This window comes from Ranitomeya variabilis, chromosome 4 (assembly GCF_051348905.1).
Source record: "Ranitomeya variabilis isolate aRanVar5 chromosome 4, aRanVar5.hap1, whole genome shotgun sequence".
Classification (NCBI taxonomy): domain Eukaryota; kingdom Metazoa; phylum Chordata; class Amphibia; order Anura; family Dendrobatidae; genus Ranitomeya; species Ranitomeya variabilis.
This window is the reverse complement of record NC_135235.1, coordinates 228,389,819-228,412,203: the sequence shown is the minus strand read 5'-3', so window position 1 is coordinate 228,412,203 and position 22,385 is coordinate 228,389,819. Positions and strand designations below refer to the sequence as shown.

General features: G+C 48.0%; 1 protein-coding gene across 1 annotated transcript in view; it reads left to right on the top strand.

Annotated features, from left to right (window-relative positions):
• The first annotated feature begins 562 nt into the window (after positions 1–562).
• The window catches only part of LOC143770481 (dual specificity tyrosine-phosphorylation-regulated kinase 1B-like), a 64,371-nt gene continuing 42,548 nt past the window's right edge, over positions 563–22,385 (top strand). The window contains exon 1 of the mRNA XM_077260125.1: positions 563–799. The gene's annotated coding sequence lies outside the window, so the exon portion shown is untranslated. The remainder of the gene's footprint in view (positions 800–22,385) is intronic.

Genomic DNA, 22,385 nt, shown 5'->3' with positions numbered 1-22,385 from the left:
CGCCCTGTGATATTATTTGCGGCTACGCTGCGTCCCCGCAAGGTGTACGGACATGCTGCGATCTGAAAAGACGCGCAGCATGTCCGGAGTTGCAGGGCCGCCGCGTGCGGGTTTCCACGCATAGTGGACACGGGATTTCAACAAATCCCCTCCACTATGCTGGAACATCTGGACGCTGCGTGTTTGACGCTGCAGCGTCAATCACGCAGCGTTTACTTACCGTGGACACTCACCCTATAAAAATGTTTCCAACCTAAAAATGGCCCCCTCCTTTTTTTGTTTTTTTACAGGTATTGTGTGTAGTAAATTTTCTCCTGCGGCTTTTAAGGTGATAAATAATGACAAAAGTGGAAGGTAAAGGTACTTCGCTTTGAACGTTTCGGCTCCAGCGCTCTGCGGGCCGGGTCTGCCACTGTAGTGGGCGTGGCTCCCACAGTGACGCAGAGCGGAGGCGGCAGAGTGCTGGCTGCTGCACAGCAGGGCTGTGCGCCTGCGCACTCACGTGACTTCTCTTCAGCGGCTGTTGCGTCGGTTTGTTTTCGCAGCCATTTTGTGTTGCATTACTGGGAAAAAAAAAAAACCCGTCATAGCGTCGGAGCCGGAGTGCGGGGCAGAGGCGGCGAGCTGTCACAGCCTCCCCTCCCCGCCTCCACCTGCCGCTGCTGGCCACCACCGGGGAGGGAGCAGGGAGCGGACGCCGGGGCTGCGTGTAGAAGCTCCGCTCCGGCCTGCCAAGAGCTCGTCAGGATGTGCGTCCGCCCGAGGAGGAGAAGCAGCAGCCGCCGCCGCCGCGCCTGAGGTAAGCGCTGACGGCTCCGGTGTCCGGGGAGGCGGCTGTATCCAGGGGCTGCCGGATTCTGCCCGCGCCGCTGTTTCTGGGGGGAGCACGGATTCTGCCGGAGAGGATGGTGGGGGGGAAGCTGCAGGTGTGTGACGGTTACAGTACCCCCCCACCTGGAAGTGGCACGGCCCATCCCGGGACCTGTCACCTATGGACCATTAACCATTTCAGCTTCTACCATTGCTTCTAATTAGGGGGGGTTATTGCATTTTTGTGCAGATTTTTTTTTTCTTTTGGTGTCCTCCGAAGAAATTGCTGTTTTAATATATGATTGTGGGTTCTCCTTCCATAAAATTATAATTCAACCCTTCTATTATTCCTCCTGGAAATGTGTGAATGAAGTGGTGCAACCATATATATATATATTTTTTTCCCAAAGCGATGAATGAATCTAAATTATCATATGGAAGGTGGTAAAAAACAAAAAAAACCCTTTAGTTTGTTTTCCTGGCCCCGCTGTAGCGTTCAGTCCACTCTTCATGGCCCTTGTGAGACCAATCAATGGTTTCAGGGCTAGAATGGCGTGAAGAAGACAACAGGAGAGATAGATAGATATATAATTATATTTATATTATTTTTTATTTATTTTACTCTTTTGGCCTCTGAGTTCCAATTTGGAATAGTTCTATCAATAATAATTAAAATACTAAAAATATAATAATAATTTTATTTATATAGCTCCAACATATTCCGCAGCGCTTATTCAACATTTCAACTCCACAGGCGAAAGCGTTAATTTTTTTACATTTTTTTTACCGAGTTCAATCTTAAATATTTTTTTTATTTTAATTATTATTGATAGAAATATTAAAAATTTCAGTTTTAACTCCGTAGGCAAAAAAAAAGCATTATGGGTAAGAAAAAAACAACAACTTTGCCGTCGGCACTGATGGTTATCCTGTGTAAAACGGTAACATCCATTTGCTCATTTATTCATACGTTTCCAGGAGGAGTAACAGAGGAATGCCACCAAGCAAATACATAAAAAAAACGTATTTACGCATGTTTCTGATTACATGGGCAGCCACTGATGGTTTTGTCGGTAAGGTACCAATGCTGCTTTGGGCAAGTGAGCCCATTGATTCATATGGGGGTAGGAAGTTGCAGTCAGGTCAGGACGCCCCCTACGTTCTCATCAAAGTCCTGGTTGGATCTTGGCAATGGCTGAGTTAACACTTGGGGTCAGGTTCTGCAGTCCTAGCATGAGCGATGACATGAGCTAGGGCTGCTCCTAATATGTGGTCCCCATGTCCTGGCCCTCTGTGGGGAGTACCCTGCCTGATACTTATAGCAGACTCACCGCAGTGTATGCGCGGACTGGTGACAAAAGGGACGCTTATGCCGTCGTGTGTGCTCACAGTGATGGCGAGCCCATTCATAGATGTGCAGCTGGATTGTGGGTAATCAGATAGATTACATGAAGGAGTCAGATCGGAGATGGATTGTGGGGACGGCGTTTCACTCGGCTTTTGGATAAGCAGAGTGGAAGTTGCTGGATTAGGGACTAAGCGATGAAGGGATATAATGTCAGACTCGATGGCTGCAGTATAGATTTTAGCAGGCGGATCCCTCCAATTACTATGGGGGCTCTAAGAGGGTAGTAAAGGGTCCTACAAGTTGGATTTTTACTTTTCTCGTCCATAATTCCCACAGAATTAGTGATAATTATCTGTCTTATTACAGGAAAGAGGGATGATAGCTTGTTGTCACTCACTCAAACTTTTGGCCATCACCTTTCAAATGGAAAAAGTGATTTTTATATGTTAGTTGTTATCTTTTAGTTTATAAAATTGTAGCCAGTTTCAGCCTGCAATTGTCACTACTTTATTCAAATTCAACCCCCCAGTATGTAATTTTCAGTATAATCCTAGTTTCAGATTTTTTTCTTGTGGGAATGTCTCTCACTGTAATATATGCTGGATGTGAGTGATGTGTTTCCTCTTAGTAATATAGTCTGGATGTGAGTGCTGTGTGTCCTCTTAGTAATATAGTCTGGATGTGAGCTCTGTGTTCTTAGTAATATAGGCTGGATGTGAGCGCTGTGTGTCCTCTTGGTAATATAGACTGGATGTGAGCGCTGTGTGTCCTCTTGGTAATATAGACTGGATGTGAGCGCTGTGTGTCCTCTTGGTAATATAGACTGGATGTGAGTGCTGTGTGTCCTCTTAGTAATATAGGCTGGATGTAAGCACTCTGTGCTCTTAGTAATATAGGCTGGATGTGAGCGCTGTATGTCCTCTTAGTAATATAGACTGGATGTGAGCTCTGTGCTCTTAGTAATATAGGCTGGATGTGAGCGCTGTGTGTCCTCTTAGTAATATAGTCTGGATGTGAGCTCTGTGCTCTTAGTAATATAGGCTGGATGTGAGCTCTGTGCTCTTATTAATATAGGCTGGATGTGAGTGATGTGTGTCCTGTTAGGCTATGTTCCCATGATGAAGAAGTAGCTAGCAACGCTTTGAATGCAGCATATTTTTTGCTGCCTCCAAAGTGCTGCTTTCTAATTACACAGGTAAATCCACGTGTACACTGAACAATGCGGATTTACCGAGTCAAATACATATACGCTGCTCAAAAAAATAAAGGGAACACTAAAATCCCACATCCTAGATATCACTGAAATATTCCAGTTGTAAATCTTTATTCATTATATAGTGGAATGTGTTTAGAACAATAAAACCTTAAAATTATCAACGTAAATCAAAACTAATATCCCACAGAGGTCTGGAGTTGGAATGATGCTCAAAATCAAAGTGGAAAATGAAGTTACAGGCTGATTCAACTTCAGTGGATATGCCTCAAGACAAGGAAATGATGCTCAGTAGTGTGTGTGGCCTCCACGTGCCTGTATGATCTCCCTACAATGTCTGGGCATGCTCCTGATGAGGTTGAGGATGGTCTCCTGAGGGATCTCCTAGATCTGGACTAAAGCATCCGCCAACTCCTGGACAGTCTGTGGTGCAACGTGACGTTGGTGGATGGTGTGAGACATGATGTCCCAGATGTGTTCAATCAGATTCAGGTCTGGGGAACGGGCGGGACAGTCCATAGCTTCAATGCCTTCATCTTGCAGGAACTGCTGACACACTCCAGGCACATGAGGTCTGGCATTGTTCTGCATTAGGAGGAACCCAGGCCAACCACACCAGCATATGGTCTCACATGGTGTCTGAGGATCTCATCTCGGTACCTAATGGCAGTCAGGCTACCTCTGGCGAGCACATGGAGGGCTGTGTGGCCCTCCAAAGAAATGCCACCCCACACCATTACTGACCCACTGCCAAACCGGTCATGCTGAAGGATGTTGCAGGCAGCAGATCGCTCTCCACGGCGTCTCCAGACTGTCACTTCTGTCACAAGTGCTCAGTGTGAACCTGCTTTCATCTGTGAAGAGCACAGGGCGCCAGTGACGAATTTGACAATCCTGGTGTTCTGTGGCAAATGCCAAGCGTCCTGCACAGTGTTGGGCTGTGAGCACAACCCCCAATTGTGGATGTCGGGCACTCAGATCATCCTCATGGAGTCTGTTTCTAACCGCTTGTGCAGACACATGCACATTTGTGGCCTGCTGGAGGTCATTTTGCAGGGCTCTGTCAGTGCTCCATCTGTTCCTCCTTGCACAAAGGCTGAGGTAGCGGTCCTGCTGCTGGGTTTTTGCCCTCCTACGGCCCCCTCCACATCTAACGGTGTACTGGCCTGCCTCCTGGTAGAACCTCCAGCCTCTGGACACTACGCTTTCAAACACAGCAAACTTTGTTGCCACAGCTTGCATTGATGTGCCATCCTGGATGAGCTGCACTACCTGAGCCACTTATGTCGGTTGTAGAGTCCGTCTCATGCTACCACAAGTGTGAAAGCATAACCAACATTCAAAAGTGACCAAAACATCAGCCAGAAAGCATTGGTACTGAGATGTGGTCCCCACCTGCAGAACCACTCCTTTATTGAGGGTGTCTTGATAATTGCCAGTAATTTCCATCTGTTGTCTATTCCATTTGCACAACAGCACGTGAAATTGATTGTCAATCAGTGTTGCTTCCTAAGTGGACAGTTTGATTTCACAGAAGTTTGATTTACTTGGAGTTATATTCTGTTGTTCAAGTGCTCCCTTTATTTTTCTGAGCAGTGCATATTGTGGAAATTTACATGCTGCGGCTTTCTATAAATCTCATCCTCTGTGCTTGTACCTTTATAACGCTGCTGTACCTGATCGTGGGCATGTACCCTTAGTAATATAGACTGGATGTGAGCGCTGTGTGTCCTCTTAGTGATATAGGCTGGATGTGAGCGCTGTGTGTCCTCTTAGTGATATAGGCTGGATGTGAGCGCTGTGTGTCCTCTTAGTGATATAGGCTGGATGTGAGCGCTGTGTGTCCTCTTAGTGATATAGGCTGGATGTGAGCGCTGTGTATTTCTCCCAGTAATATAGGCTTTATAGGAGGTCTGTTGTCTTTACCAGTAGTACTGGCTGGATGAGAGTTCTGTGTGTCTCAACCAGTAATATAGGCTGGATGTGATCTCTGTGTTTCTCTTCCAGTAATATAGGCTGGATGTGAGTGCTGTGTGTCCTCTTGGAAATATAGGCTGCATGTGAGGTCTGTGTGTGTCCTCTTGATAATATAGGCTGGGTGTGAGCTCTGTGTGTTTGTCCTCTTGGTAATTTAGGCTGGATGTGAGTGATCTGTGTCTTCTTAGGCTACCTTCCCATGATGAGGAAGTAGCTAGCAGCGCTTTGATTGCAGCGTATTTTTGCTGCATCCAAAGTGCTGCGTTCTAATCACGCAGGTAAATCCACACATGTTCACTTAACAATACGGAATTACCGAGTCAAATACATACAGGTCCTTCTCAAAAAATTAGCATATAGTGTTAAATTTCATTATTTACCATAATGTAATGATTGCAATTAAACTTTCATATATTATAGATTCATTATCCACCAACTGAAATTTGTCAGGTCTTTTATTGTTTTAATACTGATGATTTTGGCATACAACTCCTGATAACCCAAAAAACCTGTCTCAATAAATTAGCATATCAAGAAAAGGTTCTCTAAACGACCTATTACCCTAATCTTCTGAATCAACTAATTAACTCTAAACACATGCAAAAGATACCTGAGGCTTTTAAAAACTCCCTGCCTGGTTCATTACTCAAAACCCCCATCATGGGTAAGACTAGCGACCTGACAGATGTCAAGAAGGCCATCATTGACACCCTCAAGCAAGAGGGTAAGACCCAGAAAGAAATTTCTCAACAAATAGGCTGTTCCCAGAGTGCTGTATCAAGGCACCTCAATGGTAAGTCTGTTGGAAGGAAACAATGTGGCAGAAAACGCTGTACAACGAGAAGAGGTGACCGGACCCTGAGGAAGATTGTGGAGAAGGACCGATTCCAGACCTTGGGGAACCTGAGGAAGCAGTGGACTGAGTCTGGTGTGGAAACATCCAGAGCCACCGTGCACAGGCGTGTGCAGGAAATGGGCTACAGAGAAGCAGCACTGGACTGTTGCTAAGAGGTCCCAAGTACTTTTTTCTGATGAAAGCAAATTTTGCATGTCATTCGGAAATCAAGGTGCCAGAGTCTGGAGGAAGACTGGGGAGAAGGAAATGCCAAAATGCCTGAAGTCCAGTGTCAAGTACCCACAGTCAGTGATGGTGTGGGGTGCCATGTCAGCTGCTGGTGTTGGTCCACTGTGTTTCATCAAGGGCAGGGTCAATGCAGCTAGCTATCAGGAGATTTTGGAGCACTTCATGCTTCCATCGGCTGAAATGCTTTATGGAGATAAAGATTTCATTTTTCAGCACGACCTGGCACCTGCTCACAGTGCCAAAACCACTGGTAAATGGTTTACTGACCATGGTATTACTGTGCTCAATTGGCCTGCCAACTCTCCTGACCTGAACCCCATAGAGAATCTGTGGGATATTGTGAAGAGAAAGTTGAGAGACGCAAGACCCAACACTCTGGATGAGCTTAAAGGGAACCTGTCACCACGTTTTTGGAAGATGGGATAAAAATAGCGTTAAATAGGGGCAGAGGTGGGCGTTACATTAGTGTGTGTGTTATGCGTTTATTACCCACCTAAGTTGCCGAAATAACTTTGCAAAGTCTCCGTTTTCGCCTGTCAATCAGGCTGGTCAGGTCGCATGGGCGTTGTCTTCCCCCAGATTTGGCGTAGTTTTCCGTTGGTGGCGTAGTGGTGTGCGCATGCCCAAAGTCCGGAATCCTCTTCCAGGGGATTTAAAATAGCGCGGTGTTCGTTATTGCATTGGTGATCGGTGGGCGCGGCCATCTTCCTTTGGCCGCGCGTGCGCAGAAGCGGCGCTCTGCTGGCCGCGGCTTCAGGAAAATGGCCGCCGCGATATCCATCTGCGCACGCGCGGCATCCCGCGGCCATTTTCCTGAAGCCGCGGCCAGCAGAGCGCCGCTTCTGCGCACGCGCGGCCAAAGGAAGATGGCCGCGCCCACCGATCACCAATGCAATAACGAACACCGCGCTATTTTAAATCCCCTGGAAGAGGATTCCGGACTTTGGGCATGCGCACACCACTACGCCACCAACGGAAAACTACGCCAAATCTGGGTGAAGACACCACGCCCATGTGACCTGACCAGCCTGATTGACAGGCGAAAACGGAGACTTTGCAAAGTTATTTCGGCAACTTAGGTGGGTAATAAACGCATAACACACACACTAATGTAACGTCCACCTCTGCCCCTATTTAACGCTATTTTTATCCCATCTTCCAAAAACGTGGTGACAGGTTCCCTTTAAGGCCGCTATTGAAGCATCCTGGGCCTCCATAACATCTCAGCAGTGTCACAGGCTGATTGCCTCCATGCCACGCCGCATTGAAGCAGTCATTTCTGCCAAAGGATTCCCGACCAAGTATTGAGTGCATAACTGAACATTATTATTTGATGGTTTTTTTGTTTGGTATTAAAAAACACTTTTATTTGATTGGTCGGGTGAAATATGCTAATTTATTGAGACAGGTTTTTTGGGTTATCAGGAGTTGTATGCCAAAATCATCAGTATTAAAACAATAAAAGACCTGACAAATTTCAGTTGGTGGATAATGAATCTATAATATATGAAAGTTTAATTGTAATCATTACATTATGGTAAATAATGACATTTAACACTATATGCTAATTTTTTGAGAAGGACCTGTATATAGTGGGAATTGTCAAGCTGCGGCTCGTAGACCCATACCGCTGTGAGTTTACACGGCATCAAATAGAACGACAGTGGGGATGGGATTTCTATAAATCCCATCCTCTGTGCTTGTACCTTTATAACGCTGCTGTACCTGATCGTGGGCACGTACCCTTAGCAATATAGGCTGGATGTGAGCGCTGTGGGTCCTCTTAGTAATATAGGCTGAATGTGAGGTCTGCTATTCTTTCCTAGTAATATAGGCTGGATGTGAGTTCTGTGTGTCTCTCCCAGTAATAAAGGTTGGATAGGAGGTCTGTTGTCTCTCTCCCAGTAATATAGGCCGGATGGGAGGAATGTTGTCTCTCTCCCAGTAATATAGGCTGGATGGGAGGTCTGTTGTCTTTCTCCCAGTAATATAGGCCGGATGGGAGGAATATTGTCACTCTCCCAGTAGTATAGGCTGGATAGGAGGTCTGTTGTCTCTATCGCAGTAATATACTGTAGGCTGGATGGGAGGCCTGTTGTCTCTTTCCAAGTAATATAGGCTAGATGGGAGGTCTGTTGTCTCTCTCTTTCCCAGTAATAGAGGCTGGATGGGAGGTCTGTTGTCTTTCTCCCAGTAATAGAGGCTGGATGGGAGGTTTGTTGTTTCTCTTCCAGTTATATAGGCTAGATGGGAGGTCTTTTGTCTCTCCCAGTAATAGAGTCTGGATGGGAAGTCTGTTGTCTCTCTCTCTCTCCCAGTAATAGAGGCTGGATGGGAGGTCTGTTGTCTCTCTCTCTCTCCCAGTAATAGAGGCTGGATGGGAGGTCTGTTGTCTTTCCCAGTAATATATGGTAGGCTGTATGGGAGGTCTGTTGTCTCCCAGTAATATATGGTAGGCTGTATGGGAGGTCTGTTGTCTCCCAGTAATATATGGTAGGCTGGATGGGAGGTCTGTTGTCTCTCCTAGTAATATAGCCCGGATGGGAGGTCTGTTTCTCTCCCAGTAATATAGGCTAGATGGGAGGTTTGTTGTCTCTCTCCCAGTTATATAGGCTAGATGGGAGGTTTGTTGTCTCTCTCCCAGTAATAGAGGCTGGATGGGAAGTCTGTTGTCTCTCTCTCATTAATAGAGGCTTTATGGGAGGTCTGTTGTCTCTCTCTCCCAGTAATAGAGGCTGGATGGGAGGTCTGTTTTCTCTCTCTCTTCCCCAGTAATAGAGGCCGGATGGGAGGTCTGTTGTCTCTCTCCCAGTAATAGAGGCCGGATGGGAGGTCTGTTGTCTCTCTCCCAATAATATAGGCTTGATGGGAGGAATGTTGTCACTCTCCCAGTAATATAGGCTGGATAGGAGGTTTCTTGTCTCTATCCCAGTAATAGAGGCTGGGTGGGAGGCCTGTTGTCTCTCTCCCAGTAATAGAGGCTAGATGGGAGGTCTGTTGTGTCTCTCTCTCTCTCTCTCTCTCTCTCTCTCTCTCTCAGTAATAGAGGCTGGATGGGAGGTCTGTTGTCTCACTCTCTCCCAGTTATAGAGGCTGAATGGGAGGTATGTAGTCTCCAAGTAATATAGGCTTGATCGGAGGTTTGTTGTCTCTCCCCCACTAATAGAGGCTGGATGGGAGGTCTGTTGTGTCTCTCTCTCTCTCTCTCTCTCTCTCCCAGTAATATAGGCTAGATGGGAGGTTTGTTGACTCTCTCCCAGTTATATAGGCTAGATGGGAGGTTTGTTGTCTCTCTCCCAGTAATAGAGGCTAGATTGGAAGTCTGTTGTCTCTCTCCCAGTAATAGAGGCTGGATGGGAAGTCTGTTGTCTCTCTCCCATTAATAGAGGCTTTATGGGAGGTCTGTTGTCTCTCTCTCCCAGTAATAGAGGCTGGATGGGAGGTCTGTTGTCTCTCTCCCAGTAATATAGGCCGGATGGGAGGTCTGTTGTCTCTCTCCCAGTAATATAGGCTGGATGGGAGGTCTGTTGTCTCTCTCCCAATAATATAGGCTCGATGGGAGGAATGTTGTCACTCTCCCAGTAATATAGGCTGGATAGGAGGTTTCTTGTCTCTATCCCAGTAATAGAGGCTGGGTGGGAGGCCTGTTGTCTCTCTCCCAGTAATAGAGGCTAGATGGGAGGTCTGTTCTCTCTCTCTCTCTCTCTCTCCCAGTAATAGAAGCTGGGTGGGAGGTCTGTTGTCTCTCTCTCTCCCAGTAATAGAGGCTGGATGGGAGGTCTGTTGTCTCACTCTCTCCCAGTTATAGAGAGGCGGAATGGGAGGTATGTAGTCTCCAAGTAATAAAGGCTTGATCGGAGGTTTGTTGTCTCTCCCCCAGTAATAGAGGCTGGATCGGAGGTCTGTTGTGTCTCTCTCTCACAGTAATAGAGGCTGGATGGGAGATCTGTTGTCTCTCTCTCTCTCTCTCTCTCTCTCTCTCTCTTCCCCCCCCCCCCCAGTAATACAGGCTGGATGGGAGGTTTGTGGTCTCTCCCAGTAATAGAGGCTGGATGGGAGGTCTGTTGTCTCTCTCTCTCTCTCTCCCAGTAATAGAGGCTGGATGAGAGGTCTGTTGTCTCTCTCTCTCTCCAAGTAATAGAGGCTAGATGGGAGGTCTGTTGTCTCTCTCCCAGTAATATAGGCTGGATAGGAGGTTTCTTGTCTCTATCCCAGTAATAGAGGCTGGGTGGGAGGCCTGTTGTCTCTCTCCCAGTAATAGAGGCTGGATGGGAGGTCTGTTGTCTCTCTCTCCCCCAATAATAGAGGCTGGATGGGAGGTCTGTTGTCTCTCTCTCTCTCTCCCAGTAATAGAGGCTGGATGGGAGGTATGTAGTCTCCAAGTAATATAGGCTAGATGGGAGGTTTGTTGTCTCTCTCCCAGTAATAGAGGCTGGATGGGAGATATGTTGTCTCTCTCTCTCTCTCTCTCCCAGTAATAGAGGTTGGATGGGAGATTTGTAGTCTCTCTCCAAGTAATAGAGGCCGGATGGGAGGTCTGTTCTCTCTCTCTCTCTCTCTCCCTCTCCCTCTCCCTCTCCCTCTCCCTCTCCCTCTCCCTCTCCCTCTCCCTCTCTCTCCCAGTATTAGAGGCTGGATGGGAGGTCTGTTCTCTCTCTCTCTCTCTCTCTCTCTCTCTCTCTCTCTCTCCCAGTAATAGAGGCTGGATGAGAGGTCTGTTGTGTGTGTCTCTCTCCAAGTAATATAGGCTGGATGGGAGGTTTGTTGTGTCTCTCCCAGTAATATAGGCTGGATGGGAGGTCTGTTCTCTCTCTCTCTCTCTCTCTCTCTCTCCTAGTAATAGAGGCTGGATGGGAGGTCTGTTGTCTCTCTCTCTCTCCAAGTAATATAGGCTGGATGGGAGGTTTGTTGTGTCTCTCCCAGTAATATAGGCTGGATGGGAAGTCTGTTGTCTCTCCCAGTAATATATGGGAGGTCTGTTGTCTCTCCCAGTAATATATGGTAGGCTGTATGGGAGGTCTGTTGTCTCCCAGTAATATATGGTAGGCAGGATGGGAGGTCTGTTGTCTCCTAGTAATATAACCCGGATGGGAGGTCTGTTTCTCTCCCAGTAATAGAGGCTGGATGGGAGGTCTGTTGTGTCTCTCTCTCACAGTAATAGAGGCTGGATGGGAGATCTGTTGTCTCTCTCTCTCTCTCTCTCTTCCCCCCCCCCCCCCAGTAATACAGGCTGGATGGGAGGTTTGTGGTCTCTCCCAGTAATAGAGGCTGGATGGGAGGTCTGTTCTCTCTCTCTCTCTCTCTCTCTCTCTCTCTCCCAGTAATAGAGGCTGGATGAGAGGTCTGTTGTCTCTCTCTCTCTCCAAGTAATAGAGGCTGGATGGGAGGTCTGTTGTCTCTCTCCCAATAATATAGGCTCGATGGGAGGAATGTTGTCTCTCTCCCAGTAATATAGGCTGGATAGGAGGTTTCTTGTCTCTATCCCAGTAATAGAGGCTGGGTGGGAGGCCTGTTGTCTCTCTCCCAGTAATAGAGGCTGGATGGGAGGTCTGTTGTCTCTCTCTCCCCCAGTAATAGAGGCTGGATGGGAGGTATGTAGTCTCCAAGTAATATAGGCTAGATGGGAGGTTTGTTGTCTCCCAGTAATAGAGGCTGGATGGGAGGTTTGTAGTCTCTCCAAGTAATAGAGGCCGGATGGGAGGTCTGTTGTGTGTCTCTCTCTCTCTCTCTCTCTCTCTCTCTCCCAGTAATAGAGGCTGGATGAGAGGTCTGTTGTCTCTCTCTCCCAGTATTAGAGGCTGGATGGGAGGTGTGTGGTCTCTCTCCCAGTAATAGAGGCTGGATGGGAGGTCTTGGGAGGTCTGTTCTCTCTCTCTCTCTCTCTCTCTCTCTCTCTCCCCCAGTAATAGAGGCTGGATGAGAGGTCTGTTGTCTCTCTCTCTCTCCAAGTAATATAGGCTGGATGGGAAGTCTGTTGTCTCTCCCAGTAATATATGGGAGGTCTGTTGTCTCTCCCAGTAATATATGGTAGGCTGTATGGGAGGTCTGTTGTCTCCCAGTAATATATGGTAGGCAGGATGGGAGGTCTGTTGTCTCCTAGTAATATAACCCGGATGGGAGGTCTGTTTCTCTCCCAGTAATAGAGGCTGGATGGGACGTCTGTTGTGTGTGTCTCTCTCCCTCTAATAGAGGCTGGATGGAAGGTATGTTGTCTCTCTCCAAGTAATATAGGCTAGATGGGAGGTTTGTTGTCTCTCTCCCAGTAATAGAGGCTAGATGGTAGATCTGTTGTCTCTCTCTCTCAGTAATAGAGGCTGGATGGGAGGTCTGTTGTCTCTCTCCCAGTAATAGAGGCTGGATGGGAGGTCTGTTGTGTGTGTGTGTGTGTCTGTGTGTCTCTCTCTCTCTCTCTCCCAGTAATAGAGGCTGGATGGGAGGTCTTCTCTCTCTCTCTTCCCCCCCCCCCCCCAGTAATAGAGGCTGGATGGGAGGTCTGTTGCCTCTCTCTTTCCCAGTAATAGAGGCTGGACTGGAGGTCTTTTGTCTCTCTCTCTCTCTCTCTCCAAGTAATATAGGCTGGATGGGAGGTTTGTTGTCTCTCCCAGTAATATAGGCTGGATGGGAAGTTTGTTGTGTCTCTCCCAGTAATATAGGCTGGATGGGAGGTTTGTTGTCTCTCTCCCAGTAATATAGGCCGAACGGAAGGTCTGTTGTCTCTCTCCCGGTAATATAGGCCGAATGGGAGGTCTGTTGTCTTTCTATATAGGCCGGATGGGAGGTCTCTTGTCTCTCTCCCAGTAATTGTAGACCGGATGGGAGGTCTGTTGTCACTCTCCCAGTAATATAGGCTGGATGGGAGGCCTGTTGTCTCCTTCCAAGTAATATAGTCTAGATGGGAGGTTTGTTGTCTCTCTCCCAGTTATATAGGCTAGATGGGAGGTTTGTTGTGTCTCTCTCCCATTAATAGAGGCTGGATGGGAGGTTTGTTGTCTCCCCCAATAATAGCGGCTGGATGGGAGGTCTGTTGTCGCCCTCTTTCTCCCAGTAATATAGGCTGGATGGGAGGTTTGTTGTCTCTCTCCTAGTTATATGGGCTGGATGGGAGGTCTGTTGTCTCTCCCAGTAATATATGGTAGGCTGGATGGGAGGTCTGTTGTCTCTCCCAGTAATATATGGTAGGCTGGATGGGAGGTCTGTTGCCTCTCCCAGTAATATATGGTAGGCAGAATGGGAGGTCTGTTGTCTCTCCTAGTAATATAGCCCGGATGGGAGGCCTGTTTCTCTCCCAGTAATATAGGCTGGATGGGAGGTTTGTTGTCTCTTTCCCAGTAATAGAGGCTGGATGGGAAGTCTACTGTCTCTCTCTCTCTCTCCCTCTCTCTCCCAGTAATAGAGGCTGGATGGGAAGTCTACTGTCTCTCTCTCCCTCTCCCTCCCAGTAATAGAGGCTGGATGGGAGGTCTGTTGTCTCTCTCCCAGTAATAGAGGCTGGATGGGTGGTCTGTTGTCTATCTCTCTCTCTCTTCCTCTCCCAGTAATAGAGGCTGGATGGGAGGTCTGTTGTCTCTCTCTCTCTTTCCAAGTAATATAGGCTATATGGGAGGTCTGTTGTCTCTCCCAGTAATATATGGTAGGCTGTATGGAAGGTCTCTTGTCTCCCAGTAATATATGGTAGGCAGGATGGGAGGTCAGTCGTCTCTCCCTAGTAATATAGCCCGGATGGGAGGTCTGTTTCTCTCCCAGTAATATAGGCTGGATGGGAGATCTGTTGTGTCTCTCTCTCTCTCTTACTCTCCCAGTAATAGAGGCTGGATGGGAGGTCTGTTGTCTCTCTCTCTCTCTCTCTTCCTCTCCCAGTAATAGAGGCTGGATGGGAGGTCTGTTGTCTCTCTCTCTCTCTCTCTCTCTCTCTTTCCCAGTAATATAGGCTGGATGGGTGGTCTGTTGTCTCTCTCACTCTCCCAGTAATAGAGGCTGGATGGGAGGTCTGTTGTGTGTGTATCTATCTCTCTCTCTCTCTGTCTCCCAGTAATATAGGCTGGATGGGAGGTCTGTTGCCTCTCTCTCTCCCAGTAATAGAGGCTGGATGGGAGGTCTGTTGTCTCTCTCTCTCTCTCCAAGTAATATAGGCTGTATGGGAGGTCTGTTGTCTCCCAGTAATATATGGTAGGCAGGATGGGAGGTCTGTTGTTTCTCTGTTGTAGTATAGCCCGGATGGGAGGTCTGTTTCTCTCCCAGTAATATAGGCTAGATGGGAGGTCTGTTGTCTTTCCCAGTAATATATGGTAGGCTGTATGAGAGGTCTGTTGTCTCTCTCCCAGTAACATAGGCTGGATGGGGAGGTCTGTTGTCTCGCTCCTAGTAATATAGGCTGGATGGGAGGTTTGTTGTCTCCCAGTAATATAGGCTGGATCGGAGGTTAGTTGTCTCCCAGTAATATAGGCTGGATGTGAGGTCTGTTGTCTCTCCCAGTAATAGCGGCTGAATGGGAGGTCTGTTGTCGTTCTCTTTCTCCCAGTAATATAGGCCAGATGGGAGGTTTGTTGTCTCTCTCCCAGTTATATAGGCTAGATGGGAGGTTTGTTGTTTCTCTTCCAGTAATATAGGCTAGATGGGAGTTTTGTTGTCTCTCTCCTAGTAATATAGGCTGGATGGGAGGTCTGTTGTCTCTCTCTCTCTCCCAGTATTATAGGCTGGATGGGATGTCTGTTGTCTCTCCCAGTAATATAGGCCGGATGGGAGGTCTGTTGTCTCTCTCTCTCTCTCCAAGTAATATAGGCTGTATGGGAGGTCTGTTGTCTCCCAGTAATATACTGTAGGCTGGATGGTAGGCCTGTTGTCTCTTTCCAAGTAATATAGGCTAGATGGGAGGTTTGTTGTCTCTCTCCCAGTTATATAGGCTAGATGGGAGGTCTGTTGTCTCTCCCAGTAATAACGGCTGGATGGGAGGTTTGTTGTCTCCCAGTAATAGAGGCTGGATGGGAGATCTGTTGTCTCTCTCTCCCTGTAATAGAGGATAGATGGGAGGTATGTAGTCTCTCTCCAAGTAATATAGGCTAGATGAGAGGTCTGTTGTCTCTCTCTCCCAGTAATAGAGGCTGGATGGGAGGTCTGTTGTGTGTGTGTGTGTGTCTCTCTCTCTCTCTCTCTCCCAGTAATAGAGGCTGGATGGGAGATCTGTTGTCTCTCTCTCCCAGTAATAGAGGCTCGATGGGAGGTCTGTTGTCTCTCTCCTAGAAATAGCGGCTGGATGGGAGGTTTGTTGTCTCTCTCTCTCTCCAAGTAATATAGGCTATATGGGAGGTCTGTTGTCTCTCCCAGTAATATATGGTAGGCTGTATGGAAGGTCTGTTGTCTTTCCCAGTAATATATGGTAGGCTGTATGGGAGGTCTCATGTCTCCCAGTAATATATGGTAGGCAGGATGGGAGGTCAGTCGTCTCTCCCTAGTAATATAGCCCGGATGGGAGGTCTGTTTCTCTCCCAGTAATATAGGCTGGATGGGAGGTCTGTTGTCTCTCTCTCTCTCTTCCTCTCCCAGTAATAGAGGCTGGATGGGAGGTCTGTTGTCTCTCTCTCTCTCTCTCTCTCTCTTTCCCAGTAATATAGGCTGGATGGGTGGTCTGTTGTCTCTCTCTCTCTCACTCTCCCAGTAATAGAGGCTGGATGGGAGGTCTGTTGTGTGTGTGTCTCTCTCTCTCTCTCTCTCTCTCTCTGTCTCCCAGTAATATAGGCTGGATGGGAGGTCTGTTGCCTCTCTCTCTTTCCCAGTAATAGAGGCTGGATGGGAGGTCTGTTGTCTCCCAGTAATATATGGTAGGCAGGATGGGAGGTCTGTTGTTTCTCTGTTGTAGTATAGCCCGGATGGGAGGTCTGTTTCTCTCCCAGTAATATAGGCTAGATGGGAGGTCTGTTGTCTTTCCCAGTAATATATGGTAGGCTGTATGAGAGGTCTGTTGTCTCTCTCCCAGTAACATAGGCTGGATGTGGAGGTCTGTTGTCTCTCTCCTAGTAATATAGGCTGGATGGGAGGTTTGTTGTCTCCCAGTAATATAGGCTGGATGGGAGGTCTGTTGTCTCTCTCTCCCAGTAATAGAGGCTGGATGAAAGGTCTGTTGTCTCTCCCAGTAATAGCGGCTGGATGGGAGGTCTTTTGTCGTTCTCTTTCTCCCAGTAATATAGGCCAGATGAGAGGTTTGTTGTCTCTCTTCCAGTAATATAGGCTAGATGGGAGTTTTGTTGTCTCTCTCCTAGTAATATAGGCTGGATCGGAGGTCTGTTGTCTCTCTCTCTCTCTCCCTGTATTATAGGCTGGATGGGATGTCTGTTGTCTCTCCCAGTAATATAGGCCGGATGGGAGGTCTGTTGTCTCCCTCCCAGTAATATAGGCCTCATGGGAGGTTTGTTGTCTCTCTCCCAGTAATATAGGCCGGATGGGAGGTCTGTTGTCTCTCTCCCAGTAATATAGGCCGGATGGGAGGTCTGTTGTCTCTCTCCCAATAATATAGGCTGGATGGGAGGTCTGTTGTCTCTTTCCAAGTAATATAGGCTAGATGGGAGGTTTGTTGTCTCTCTCCCAGTTATATAGGCTAGATGGGAGGTTTGTTGTCTCTCTCCCAGTTATATAGGCTAGATGGGAGGTCTGTTGTCTCTCCCAGTAATAGAGGCTGGATGGGAGGTCTGTTGTCTCTCCCAGTAATAACGGCTGGATGGGAGGTTTGTTGTCTCCCAGTAATAGAGGCTGGATGGGAGGTCTGTTGTCTCTCTCCCAGTAATAGAGGCTGGATGGGAGATCTGTTGTCTCTCTCTCCCTGTAATAGAGGATGGATGGGAGGTATGTAGTCTCTCTCCAAGTAATATAGGCTAGATCGGAGGTTTGTTGTCTCTCCCAGTAATATAGGCTAGATGAGAGGTCTGTTGTCTCTCTCTCCCAGTAATAGAGGCTGGATGGGAGGTCTGTTGTGTCTCTCTCTCTCTCTCTCTCTCTCTCCCAGTAATAGAGGCTGGATGGGAGATCTGTTGTCTCTCTCTCCCAGTAATAGAGGCTGGATGGGAGATCTGTTGTCTCTCTCTCCCAGTAATAGAGGATGGATGGGAGAGCTGTTGTCGCTTTCTCTCACTCCCAGTAATAGTCTGGATGGGAGATCTGTTGTCTCTCTCTCCCAGTAATAGGCTCGATGGGAGGTCTGTTGTCTCTCTCTCCCAGTAATAGAGGCTGGATGGGAGGTCTGTTGTGTCTCTCTCTCTCTCCCAGTAATAGAGGCTGGATGGGAGGTCTGCTCTCTCTCGCTCTCTCTCTCTCTTCCCCCCCCCCCCAGTAATAGAGGCTGGATGGGAGGTCTGTTGCCTCTCTCTTTCCCAGTAATAGAGGCTGGATGGGAGGTCTGTTGTCTCTCTCTCTCTCTCCAAGTAATATAGGCTGGATGGGAGGTTTGTTGTGTCTCTCCCAGTAATATAGGCTTAATGGGAGGTCTGTTGTCTCTTCCAGTAATATAGGCTGGATGGGAGGTCTGTTGTCTCTCCCAGTAATATAGGCTGGATGGGAGATCTGTTGTCTCTCCCAGTAATATAGGCCGGATGGGAGGTATGTTGTCTCTCACCCAGTAATTTTAGACCGGAAGGGAGGTCTGTTGTCACTCTCCCAGTAATATAGGCTGGATGGGAGGCCTGTTGTCTCCTTCCAAGTAATATAGGCTAGATGGGAGGTTTGTTGTCTCTCTCCCAGTTATATAGGCTAGATGGGAGGTCTGTTGTGTCTCTCTCCCATTAATAGAGGCTGGATGGGAGGTCTGTTGTCTCTCCCAGTAATATAGGCTGGATGGGAGGTTTGTTGTCTCTCTCCTAGTTATATGGGCTGGATGGGAGGTCTGTTGTCTCTCCCAGTAATATATGGTAGGCTGGATGGGAGGTCTGTTGTCTCTCCCAGTAATATATGGTAGGCAGAATGGGAGGTCTGTTGTCTCTCCTAGTAATATAGCCCGGATGGGAGGCCTGTTTCTCTCCCAGTAATATAGGCTGGATGGGAGGTTTGTTGTCTCTTTCCCAGTAATAGAGGCTGGATGGGAAGTCTACTCTCTCCCTCTCCCTCCCTCCCTCCCTCCCAGTAATAGAGGCTGGATGGGAGGTCTGTTGTCTCTCCCTGTAATAGAGGCTGGATGGGAGGTCTGTTGTCTCTCCCAGTAATATATGGTAGGCTGTATGGGAGGTCTGTTGTCTTTCCCAGTAATATATGGTAGGCTGTATGGGAGGTCTGTTGTCTCACAGTAATATATTGTATAATTGTAGGCAGGATGGGAGGTCAGTCGTCTCTCCCTAGTAATATAGCCCGGATAGGAGGTCTGCTTCTTTCCCAGTAATATAGGCCGGATGGGAGGTCTGTTGTCTCTCTCTCCCAGTAATAGAGGCTGGATGGGAGGTCTGTGTGTCTCTCTCTCTCTGTCTCCCAGTAATAGAGGATGGATGGGAGGTCTGTTGTGTGTGTGTCTCTCTCTCTCTCTCCCTGTAATAGAGGCTGGATGGGAGGTCTGTTGTGTGTCTCTCTCTCTCTGTCTCCCAGTAATAGAGGATGGATGGGAGGTCTGTTGCCTCTCTCTCTTTCCCAGTAATAGAGGCTGGATGGGAGGTCTGTTGTGTGTGTCTCTCTCTCTCTGTCTCCCAGTAATAGAGGATGGATGGGAGGTCTGTTGCCTCTCTCTCTTTCCCAGTAATATTGGCTGGATGGGAGGTCAGTTGTCTCTCCCAGTAATATATGGTAGGCTGTATGGGAGGTCTGTTGTCTCTCCCAGTAATATATGGTAGGCAGGATGGGAGGTCTGTTGTTTCTCCCTTGTAATATAGCCCGGATGGGAGGTCTGTTTCTCTCCCAGTAATATAGGCTGGATGGGAGGTCTGTTGTGTGTGTGTGTGTCTTTCTCTCTCTCTCTCTCATATAGTCTGGATGGGAGGTCTGTTGTCTCTCTCCCAGTAATAGAGGCTGGATGGGAGGTCTGTTGTGTGTGTGTGTGTGTCTCTCTCTCTCATATAGTCTGGATGTGGAGGCTTGTTGTGTGTCTCTCCCAGTAACATAGGCTGGATGGGGAGGTCTGTTGTCTCTCTCCTAGTAATATAGGCTGGATGGGAGGTTTGTTGTCTCCCAGTAATATAGGCTGTTTCGGAGTTTAGTTGTCTCCCAGTAATATAGGCTGGATGGGAGGTCTGTTGTCTCTCTCTCCCAGTAATAGAGGCTGGATGGGAGGTCTGTTGTCTCTCCCAGTAATAGCGGCTGGATGGGAGGTCTGTTGTCGTTCTTTCTCCCAGTAATATAGGCCGGATGGGAGGTTTGTTGTTTCTCTCCCAGTAATAGAGGCTGGACGGGAGGTCTTTTGTGTGTGTCTCTCTCGCCTAGAAATAGAGGCTGGATGTGGAGGTCTGCTGTGTGTCTCTCTCTCTCTCTCTCTCCTAGTAATAGAGGCTGGACGGGAGGTTTGTTGTCTCTCCCAGTAATAGAGGCTGGATGGGAGGTTTGTTGTCTCTCCCAGTAATAGAGGCTGGATGGGAGGTCTGTTGTCTCTCCCAGTAATAGAGGCTGGATGGGAGACCTGTTGTCTCTCTCTCCATGTAATAGAGGCTGGATGGGAGGTATGTAGTCTCTCTCCAAGTAATATAGGCTAGATCGAAGGTTTGTTGTCTCTCCCAGTAATATAGGCTAGATGAGAGGTCTGTTGTCTCTCTCTCCCAGTAATAGAGGCTGGATGGGAGGTCTGTTGTCTCTCTCTCCCAGTAATAGAGGCTCGATGGGAGATATGTTGTCTCTCTCTCCCAGTAATAGAGGCTGGATGGGAGGTCTGTTGTCTCTCTCCCATTAATAGAGGCTGGATGGGAGATCTGTTGTCGCTTTCTCTCTCTCCCAGTAATAGAGTCTGGATGGGAGATCTGTTGTCTCTCTCTCCCAGTAATAGAGGCTGGATGGGAGGTCTGTTGTCGCTCTTTCTCCCAGTAATATAAGCCGGATGGGAGGTTTGTTGTCTCTCTCCCAGTTATATAGGCTAGATGGGAGGTTTGTTGTCTCTCTCTCTCTCTCTTTCTCCCAGTAATAGTGGTTGGATGGGAGGTCTGTTGTCTCTCTCCCAGTAATAGAGGCTAGATGGGAGGTCTGTTGTCTCTCTCTCTCTCCCAGTAATAGAGGCTAGATGGGAGGTCTGTTGTGTGTGTGTCTCTCTTTCTCCCAGTAATAGAGGCTAGATGGGAGGTCTGTTGTCTTTCTCTCTCTCTCCCAGTAATAGAGGCTAGATGGGAGGTCTGTTGTCTTTCTCTCTCTCTCCCAGTAATAGAGGCTAGATGGGAGGTCTGTTGTCTCTCTCTCTCTCCCAGTAATAGAGGCTAGATGGGAGGTCTGTTGTGTGTGTGTCTCTCTTTCTCCCAGTAATAGAGGCTAGATGGGAGGTCTGTTGTCTCTCTCTCTCTCTCCCAGTAATAGAGGCTAGATGGGAGGTCTGTTGTCTCTCTCCCCCCCAGTAATAGAGGCTAGATGGGAGGTCTGTTGTCTCTCTCTCCCCCAGTAATAGAGGCTAGATGGGAGGTCTGTTGTCTCTCTCTCTCTCTCTCTCTCTCCCAGTATTAGAGGCTGGATGGGAGGTCTGTTGTCTCTCGCCCAGTAATAGAGGCTGGATGGGAGGTCTGTTGTCTCTGTCTCTCAGTAATAGAGGCTGGATGGGAGGTCTGTTGTCTCTCTCTCTCTCTCTCTCTCTCCCAGTAATAGAGGCTAGATGGGAGGTCTGTTGTCTCTCTCTCCCCCAGTAATAGAGGCTAGATGGGAGGTCTGTTGTCTCTCTCTCCCCCAGTAATAGAGGCTAGATGGGAGGTCTGTTGTCTCTCTCTCTCTCTCTCCCAGTACTAGAGGCTGGATGGGAGGTCTGTTGTCTCTCGCCCAGTAATAGAGGCTGGATGGGAGGTCTGTTGTCTCTGTCTCCCAGTAATAGAGGCTAGATGGGAGGTCTGTTGTCTCTCTCTCTCTCTCCCAGTATTAGAGGCTGGATGGGAGGTCTGTTGTCTCTCTCTCACCCAGTAATAGAGGCTGGATGGGAGGTCTGTTGTCTCTCTCCCAGTAAGAGAGGCTGGATGGGAGGTCTGTTGTCTCTCTCTCTCTCCCAGTTTTAGAGGCTGGATGGGAGGTCTGTTGTCTCTGTCTCCCAGTAATAGAGGCTGGATGGGAGTCTGTTGTCTCTCTCCCAGTAAGAGAGGCTGGATGGGAGGTCTGTTGTCTCTCTCTCTCTCTCCCAGTTTTAGAGGTTGGATGGGAGGTCTGTTGTCTCTGTCTCCCAGTAATAGAGGCTGGATGGGAGGTCTGTTGTCTCTCTCTCTCTCCCAGTTTTAGAGGCTGGATGGGAGGTCTGTTGTCTCTCTCTCTCTCCCAGTAATAGAGGCTGGATGGGAGGTGTGTGCTTCTTCCATTAAGGCCAGGTTGAGTATTTGGTTAGTATTTTGCTTCCGTATTTATAAGCCAAAACATAGTGGATGAAAATACGGAAGGGGTGACCTGTTTCTAGTATACTTTTCCTGTGATTGTTCCACTCCTAATTTTGGTTTTCAGGCCAAATTCTTAATTTGTTAATATGGCCTAAAGCTGGGTTCCTGACTGGTGTATTTTGTGTTCATTATGCAGACCACAATGCCTGGACAGATTGCGGGTCTCCTGACCTGACCTTACAGCTTCACAAATCTGTTAATTCAGGTCAGTAGACCTGCAGTCAGTCTAGGAATTACGGTCTGTATATGCCCCTCATGAAAGAAGCCGTAAACCAGTCAAATATGGGCTGGATGTGAGGTTCATGCGCGTCTCTCAGTAATATAGGCTGAATGTGAGCTCTTTGTGTATAAGTTGTGCTGCTGTCTACTTTAGCTCATAAATCGGCACAGCTTCTATCCTGCCCTGCTTTCCTCTTTACCTGTAGAAATTACTCCAAATTTCTTCCTTCT